General features: G+C 45.7%; 1 long non-coding RNA gene across 2 annotated transcripts; it reads left to right on the plus strand.

Moving 5' to 3' along the window:
* Nucleotides 1-680: 680 nt before the first annotated feature.
* Nucleotides 681-1,638, plus strand: LOC135302011 (uncharacterized). 2 transcript variants are annotated; one of them, XR_010363697.1, is made up of 3 exons: nt 681-767; nt 981-1,054; nt 1,545-1,638. It is a non-coding gene; the product is annotated as an uncharacterized LOC135302011 (long non-coding RNA). The 2 variants fall into 2 exon arrangements; XR_010363696.1 differs by having other exon boundaries at nt 693-852.
* Nucleotides 1,639-9,071: the final 7,433 nt, after the last annotated feature.

Below are 9,071 nucleotides of genomic sequence, written 5' to 3' on the forward strand. Positions count from 1 at the left end.
TTTTCTGCTGTATCCATGGTTCAGGTGGGATTTCTCATATGATTGCTGTTCTCTGGTCCCCCAAGAGAATGAACAGGGAACTTGAATCCATACCACCTTATTGTGCCCAACTTCACGACACAAATCTCTTTCTGTGGGAAAGGTAGAGGAAAAGCAGCCTCTTCTCACACAGTCCAGGACTTCTCTTGGCAAGGCTCTTGATGGACTGTGGCAGCCACAAGCATTAAAGCAGGAACAGAGAATGTCCCAAGGGCCAGCTGTGGCAGGTGGCACAGTCTTGCAGAGGGCAGCTTGCAGCAGGTCAGACCAAGATCACCTGCCCTCCCCTCATCCTGCTGCATGGCTCGGTCCCTGCTGTGTCTGCTGCTGGGGCCTGTGGCATCCCTAGAAACCCAAGATGGGGCACGCCTGGGACTTCTGGATCCCCTCAGTGCTGCTCTGAGCTGCTTGTACAGCTGGGCACAGCCCCTGCCCCCCTGTGGCACTGGTGGAGCTGGGCCAGCCTGCCCTGGGGGTGCTGACCATGCTGCTGCCCCCAGCAGAACCTGGCCTGCCCCAAGCACCTTGCCTACTATTGTTCTGTCATGGCTGTCTGTCTGAAGTAGCAGTCCTCATTTATGTTGTTAGCTCTAATTAGTCATTAGGCCCTCAAAAGGACAGGCTGTGCTACCAGGGAATGGGGGTAGGTGCCCTGGTAGTTATAGCAGTGGTGCTGTGCTCTGCCCTGCCTCAGTGGGGCTGCAATCTGCTGTCCTTTCAATGCCCAGGTCAGAATGCACAGCAGCAATAAATTAATCTCTGCATGCCTTATGGAAGCATCTTCCTGGAGGATTTGCTGCTTCTCATGGGCTGGTGGGTTTTACCAGCCCTGCAGAGGCAACGAGCCCCAGACACATCCCCTGGAGTGCCCACAGAGCTGCCAGGACTGCCTGGTCTGAGCCTGGCACTGTCATCTGATTGTTCTTCTATCTGAATTACAGAGCACAGAAGAACTGTCTTGGGGATTTTCTAGGAACGTGGAAAGTGTATATGCACTGGAACCGCTTTTAGAAAGGTGTGATAGAATTTTTGTGGGAAAATAGATCCCTTGGGCTGTAATTTTGCAGTTCACTCCAATATGATTGTTTTGTTTACATCACATACAATTCTGACACAGCTGCATGCTGTGGTTTTACACACCTTATTCCTCAGCCTTTTACACTTCTGTCCTATATTGTCAGGAGAAAAGGAATGCTCTTGTATATTTTCACTATGATATAACTTTTAGTCTACTGTTTCCTTTTTACTTTCCTAACCTAATGTTCAAGTGCTTTAAAAAAAATTAATAATCAACAAATTATTTTGGCAAGTTTGATGTGATTTTGTTATTTTCACAAATATCCACCTCAACAATTTGTAATAAATATCTGAAATCTAAAATCTAAGATAGCTGGCAGCTATGTCTCTATAAATAGCAACCTTTCCATGATATCTTTCAGACTTTCTTAGCTGCTTGAAGACTTTGGTTAAAATAGCTGATATTTTTGTCATCTTTCCCTCTGCAGATTCTCAGAGCTGTCCTGTGCTTTGCCTCTGGGAAACAGAGGTGAACAAGAGTAATAGAAATTAACAGCTGATAAACCAAATGTCATAAAAACATTGGCCCTTCTCCTGGTGCTTTATTAAAAATTGAAACTTTTGCTTATCCGGAGTTATGTGAAAAACCTCATAGCCCCAGTGGGACATTGTGTGGATCCAGGCAGTGCTGCTGCAAGGAGGGTGCTGGGATCTGCCAAGTGGGACAGCAGCAATGCCAAGGAGGGGATTGATCTCTAGCCACACCAGATACAGCTCTGGGGAACTCAGGGAAATTCACCAAGACTCTCCTAAAGCAAGGAAGAGCATGATAATGTGACTGATTTTGTCCTTTGAGAGGTTATCACTGAGAACAAGTGTCCCAGGGAAAGAAGCTGGCGCATGCTCCAAACAAGGCGAGGCAGCAAGCGTGCCAGGCCCAGCGCAGGTCTGAGCTCAGGCCAGGAGGGCCGTGCTGCCGTGCTCAGAGCACTGAGCTGCCAGCTGCCCGTGGGGTGGGCTGGTCCTACAGGGCTGGCAGGGGCGTCAGCAGCCCAGCTATCACCCTGTGAGAGATGTCAGGAGCCCAAATGTGACCCTGGGCGATCAAGATTGTTTCCACAATCGCCTGTTCTGACAGCAGCTGACTGCCCAAGTGACTGAGCACAGGCACTCCCTGGTCTCAGCCTGCACTGCTGAGGGGTTTATCAGTTTGCCTCTTCTGAATGATCTCCCTGGGAGAAATTCTGGGTTCAGGCCCGCAGGTGGCAGGATGCCACCGGTGCAAGAGGGGCAGGGCAGGTACAGCAAGGTGCCCACGGTGTGCAGGGGATCTCTCCACCAGCCCTGGTGCACAGGGTCAATGTCAGCTGCCTTTGAGCTGTGCTGGTAATAATAGCAAAAAAAAAAAAAAAAGTTCAAACCTGTTACAGACAGCAATGCACATCTAAACATACATTTCGTTTTACACTTTCAGTGTAACACTCATTGACAAATACAACAGCCTGTAAGTTGTTAAACAATCTGAAGGCAAATTCAGATTTCTTATTTTTTTTCTAACAGAAGAATACCAAAGGGTAAGGGTTGCATGAACTTCAGTTTTGATGCAAAAAGCAGAAATAATCTTTTACTAAAGATTCCAAAGCTTAAAAAATGCACTTAAAAATTTGTTTACTGCCATATTTAATCCTATATTTCAAAGAAAGTGATATCATGATTTACACCTGCTTGTATTGTCTAGCATTATTCCCAGAAAGACTAATCAACAGATTTGATGCAAAAGATTAATTACAGTCCTCTCAGGAGAAAGTTTGTTTACTAAACAATCAGCCATATGCAAATTCCTGACTTACCATGCCATGTTTAATGGCTTCTTGAGGGAGTGTAACAGTTTGTTTATGTTTCACACAATTACTTCAGCTGAGAAGTTGCTTTTATGGAAGAGGTGGAACTTGAAAGTGGTTGAACTTTATTGTCCAATGCACTGAAGGAAGACTCTTTCAGTGTAAACCAAACAGAGCTGGCTTCTGTATTCACTTTTAGGATAAAAAGCCACAACCCCCCCTTTTTACACAGTTCCCAAGGAGCACTTTGCTGTGCCGATGTTGTATAAGAGCCCCTGGAAAGAATTGCAGCTGGGAAGCTGCACTTGGTGTGCACAGGGTGTGAGCTGGCTGGTGCAAACCAAACATGCAAAAAGCAACACAAGTGAAAGACGGGGGCATTGCTGGGGTATTGCTTCCACACCCACTTTGTGGCGGGGACTGAGTGATCAGCAGTGTGCTGAAGAACAAACAGATGGATTTAGGTTGTGGGTGCAGGGAATGGACGTCCTGCAGAGCCCTGGGTGCAGACAAAGCCTGGAAAGTCCAACAGAACAAAAAGCCATGCAGGGCAGAGAGTTGTCAAGCCATCAGACATTTTTCAATTTTTTTCTCCCCAAATTTATTTTTCTGTACAATTAATTTCAGATTAGTTTTCATATGAAAAGACAGCACATGGGATAAAAATAGCCAAGGACTAATTCCCTGTAAGAGTATGGGACTGTGCAGCAGAATAACAGCTCATTTAGAATTAACAGATTCAAAAATTGATGCATTATTTACTTGTTTTTATTTGCAATTCATGGTGTTACAAACCATTGTATGGTTCTGATTTAGGTCATTGCACAAATGTTTGGTTGTACTTTTCAGCCTCCTGGAGAAAAGCAACACTCCAGTGTTTTCCCATGTGGAAATGTGCCTCTGAGTGCTGATGAGATAATAGAATCACACAGAATCTCCTGAGGGGAGAGACCAACAGGGATCATCCCAGCCCCTGTCCCTCCCCAGATCCCCAACAATCCCACCCTGGGCACCCCTGGCAGCGCTGGCCAAAGGCTCCTGGAGCTCTGGCAGCCTTGGGGCCATGCCCATTCCCTGGGGAGCCTGGGCACTGCCAGCAGCCTCTGGGGAAGAGCCTTTCCCTGAAATTCATACTAAACCTCCACTGGCCCAGCCCCAGCTCCCCCTGAGCCCTGTCCCCAGGCCAGAGCAGAGCTGGCCGTGGCTGAGCTGCAGCATTTCCCCGAGGACACGGTGGTGTGACAGTGTGGCACAGCCCTGACAACACCAGTGCCAGGGGCCCTGGGAACCCTCCTGTGCCCAGTGCCCATGGTAGGGGTCCCTCACCCCAGGGACCCTCCTGTGCCTCAGCCCTGACACCAAGGCTGTGTGTTCAATCCCCATATGGGCCATTTTCTTGGAAGGTGGACACTGTGATCCTTGTGGGTCTTTCCACCTCAGAATATTCTGTGACTCTAGACTCTGTGATGTTCCAAACTTACAGGCTGGGCACTGCAGGGAAGCACTCCACCCTCTGTTCTTTGTCTGTTCTGTGATTCTTACTCCAGAGGATTCTCACACAGTTACAGCTTTTGCAGTTGGTACTCTGTCTTCCTTTTTAAATAAAATATAGATAAGGCTGGACACTTTTTAAAAAGATAAATATATTATATGAATTTTTGGAGCAGTTATACTGGCACTTTACATGGCAGTTTTATTGCCATCTCAGCAAGTGTCATTTTAGCATAATTGCTTCTCAAGTAATACAGGATGGGCGCAGATACATATTATGTAATCACAGAAAAACTTTAATAAAGACCCTTTTTCCAGCCTTTTGAGGGATTTCTTTTCCAGACAGTGAAACCTCACTGGAGCTCAGCTAATTAATGTCAACTTTATTGTGGAAAGCATTTTTATCAGTTGTTTTGATACCAGGAAATGTAGGATGATTTTTCTATTTAACCCTGAAGAAAAATAATTTGCAAACCAGTCAGTCAGAGGTATGGAGCTCTTGTACTAGTATCAGTATTTTGGATAACAATTAATGAACCTGGATATCTATAGGTGTCTTTTAGAGCCTTTGTTTGATATATTTGTCATTGTTCTCCCACATCCAGGAGACGTTTGCCTCAGGATCTGCCCAGCCCGGTTCACTCTCCTGGAACCCCTATCACCTCAACAGGTCCTGCAGGAGGTGGGTCCCTTCCATGAGGGAAATAGATGAATTTTAACCACATCATCATCCCTTTTAAACTGGTACCAGCTAAGAAGTAGCTGCCAATTGTCTGAAACCCGATGTTTGGCTAAGGTATATTTACTTGTGTGTACAGATGGCAGGAAAACCCAGGATGGCAGGAAAACCCAGGCCTGAATAGCATGGAACTGGTGATGCAGCATAATCCAGGTGTCAGGGAACAGCATTACTGAATGGAGGTAACATGTCAGTAAGTTTTGGGTACTATCAAGCACAAATTACTGGATAGTTTGTTATTATCATCAGCTTTATTCCCCTCTTTCAGCATTTTACATCAATCTTAGTGCAAAGTGGCAGACAGCTGGAGGGTCTGATGGCATTGCATGAAAATTATACAAGCCACAGAGAGAATAAATGTTTTCCATCTATCTTTCTGTCAATGGCCTTGGGAAAGATCAGCTGCAGATAAATAACATTCATCTCCACCAAGCATTACCACTTCTATCTGAGGAACATGAATTCCAGGAGATAATGAAGTTTGGATTGACCTCATTCAGTGCTCTAGAGTACTGAGGTATGGGGGTTATTCCCAGTATTAGGACCTGGCCCATTGCCTTCACCATCTACCATGCTCTATCCCATGTGTTGGGCAATTGCTACTGGCTGTCTCACTTATTAAAAATATTCTCCTTCTCCTTCTCCTTCTCCTTCTCCTTCTCCTTCTCCTTCTCCTTCTCCTTCTCCTTCTCCTTCTCCTTCTCCTTCTCCTTCTCCTTCTCCTTCATTTAAATATTAAACCTTATTACCAAAGTTTGGATGGCCTATGTATCTTAACTACACAGCAAGCATGTTTATGTGACTTGTAAAAATTGTCAGTGTGTGGACTAAAAGTTGTATTCTAATTTATATGAATTAATGCCATGAATGAAGTTCAATAAACTAGTGATGACTGTTTCATCCATGGCAAGGGTCAGTTACACAACTAAAACATGCCATTACTGTGGTAACCAGAGATCTCTCCAGATATAAGTCACAAACTGAACTGCAGAATTTGTGATAACAGTAGCATTAAAGAAGAATCAGCTATTGGAAAGATTAAAAAAAATCTAAATAAAACCATAATTTTTCCTGTCTATTAAACTGGTTTGTATAAAGAAAGAACTGACCATTTTGGGGAGGAAGTGGTCATTGGGGTGTCCCAGTCCTAGCACTCAATATGTGGATGCTCTCATCTTTATGGGTGAAATGTTGTGTATGCCCTGCTGCTTTGTGCAGCATCACAGAATCTCAGGTCCTTGCTCTGAACTCCCGGGAGTCAGCGGGAATTAAATTTGGCATGAGGAAGAGGGTGAGCATGCTCCTGTGCCTATGAGTAAATCTTGTTTTAGTCCTGCCAGCAATACTCCGAGGGTGCACAGCAGTTAGATCAGCCACTGCAGTGTCTGACTGGCCCCCCTGGCCCTGCCCAGCACAGGGGTCCTGGAGCACTTGGGACCCAGGCACTGCTGCTCACGGGTGGGCTGAGAGCAGCCCTGGGCTGCTCCCTGCTCCTGGTGAACATCCCAGTGCAGAAATCACACCATGTCCCAGGGCTGGGGCTGGCAGAGCTCAGCAGCTGCAGACCCAGGAGCCATGTCTGGAGCTAAGCCCCAGCACAGGTCACGCTGGTGACTGCAGTGTGGCACTCCTGACCCATGAGCTGCTGCAGGGGGTAATGCCTGACTCAGAAAACAGGACTCTGAGTAGAGATAGAAATAAGTCAAGGAGCTCCTTGGCTAAATTTGGAGCTGTTCCAGCTTTGAAAAATAAAAAAAACCCAACAACATAAAAAGCAAAGTCATAACACAACACATAGGACAAAGTGGATTTTGAATCTTACCTTCCATTTCTCATCTGGTCACTAAACTACTCTTGATCTTGAATTGGACAGGGAAACTGTGGACACAACAGAAGATCTGGGGAGTGACATATTTAAATTCCTAAAAGGGAATTTAATCCTTAATTTACATACAAAAAACATACACACAAACACACACACATCCCACCTATTTTGCATGAGAAAATTGATAAAGAGCAGCAAGAGAAGTAAACTGCACAAAAATTATTTAGGTTAATCAAGACCAGGTGATGATCTTCAAAGGGTATAAAAAGATGGTGGTGTGAATGGAGAACGAGATGACGAGCAAAATTCAGTTTTGATATATGCAAAGTAATTTGCACAAAGGAGTTAATTAGAACAATTTATACTCCTGTCTAGGCTCTACATTAACTGTAATAACCCAGAAAAAAAGATCTTTGTATCACCGGGAAAGCTCAAAGACTTAACTTTTAGATACTTTCTAAGGAGCAAGAGTCATTGGAATACAGAGGGAAAAGGATAGATCAACAGTGGAAGTATTGGGAACCTGTCAAAGAATCACTGTCACACACTCCCCCAAAATAATCTGTTGAGGTCAGTGCATCTCAAAAAGGATGTAGATGGAATAGCTGGATCCAGAGATCAGTTCTGGAAATGACTAAGTGCTTGGAGAGAATTTATGGGGTCTTCAGGGCTGAAATGGCCTGAATTTATTATTGGGTGAAGAGATTAAGTGGGAGATCTGATAAACATAAGAAGTAATGAGCAGTGTTATGAAATTAAATTGTAGGTGACTGCACATCCTTCACCATGGAGCAGAAAACAGAAGGTTTGACCTTGCACAAAGGTGGGAGACAGCTCAGGAAAGCAAACACAGGGAGGAAGTTTTCCACACCATTCACTGCTGAGACTCATTTCTGGGAGCTGTCAATAAGGCCAAAACCTGCATCAATTTCAGGAGATCAGGCATTCATGGGGATAACAGGAACCTCCAGACTTAGTCCAGTGAAGATTAAAAGCTAAGCAAAAGCAATTGCAGTGGATAAAGGTCTTTGTGACCCAGGGCTTGAGCTAGGATCTAGCTGGTGTCCTAGACACGTGCAGCATGAAGGGCACGTGCTGCAGCCCATTCTGAGGGTGAGGAGTGTGGGTGCAGGGAGCCTGGATAGCCCTGGGTGCTCTGGGGGTCCCGGGGCACAGAACAGGGCAGAGGCAGCAGCTGAGGAGCTGGTCCTGCTCAGGGCTGAAACGATGCCCTTGTGACCCTCGGTGTGGGCACTGGGAGGTGAGAGGCGCTGCAAGCTGCACACCTGGGCACACCTGGGCACACCTCAGCACACCTGGGTACACCTGGGCCAGGTGTTCTGCTGTGCCACCCAGGGCTCTGCCCGCCCAGGGTTTGGGGGGCTGCAGCAGAAGCAGGCCCCACACTGCTCCCGCTGCTGGTGCGCTGTCCATGGCCTGGGGCAGAAAGAACCAGCACGGAAAATACAAAAGGTCAGAGGTGTCCCTATGACCACCTGCTCACGTGGGAAAGGTTTTGTTTCAATGACTGGGGACTGCACATAATTTCAGAGGGATCAGGAGGTTTGGCCTCTAGCCTGAATTTCTCTACTACCAGTAACATGAATTTGCTTTCTTCACTGTAGAAAAGAAGGGAAAAAAAAAAATCAAAATTTGCCAAATGGAAAACACCAAAGTCATTAAGGGGGAAAGTTTTGGATTTTTTTAAGCTTCAGTTCATAACAAATAATGACAATTTGAAAGCATGCTGTTAGGAGGAAAGGGTTAAAGGCAGAAGATTTGGCAAGGAAGGAATAATTTCACTCAAAGTGGTGTTGCAGCTGGAAATGCTAAGAATGTTGGTGTGGGAAACTCTACTTACTATGCCTAATGTTGTTCATCCTCTCCCTGTTTTGAGAAGCAAAATTCCTGTGTAGAGAGACCGCTCTCATAGACATGCTTGTCTGCTGCTGAAAGAGAGAGAGAAGCAGCATAAAAGAAAGAAAAGAAGCATAAAAGCACAGCCTTGTGATAAACTGTGTGAACCTTTAATGCATTTAATACGGGGGCAGACAGCAGTTCCCACTGCTGGGCATGAGCAGAACCTGGCAGAGCCTGTCCTGTGTGTCTGTGCCCACGG

This window comes from Passer domesticus, chromosome 6 (assembly GCF_036417665.1).
Source record: "Passer domesticus isolate bPasDom1 chromosome 6, bPasDom1.hap1, whole genome shotgun sequence".
NCBI lineage: Eukaryota > Metazoa > Chordata > Aves > Passeriformes > Passeridae > Passer > Passer domesticus.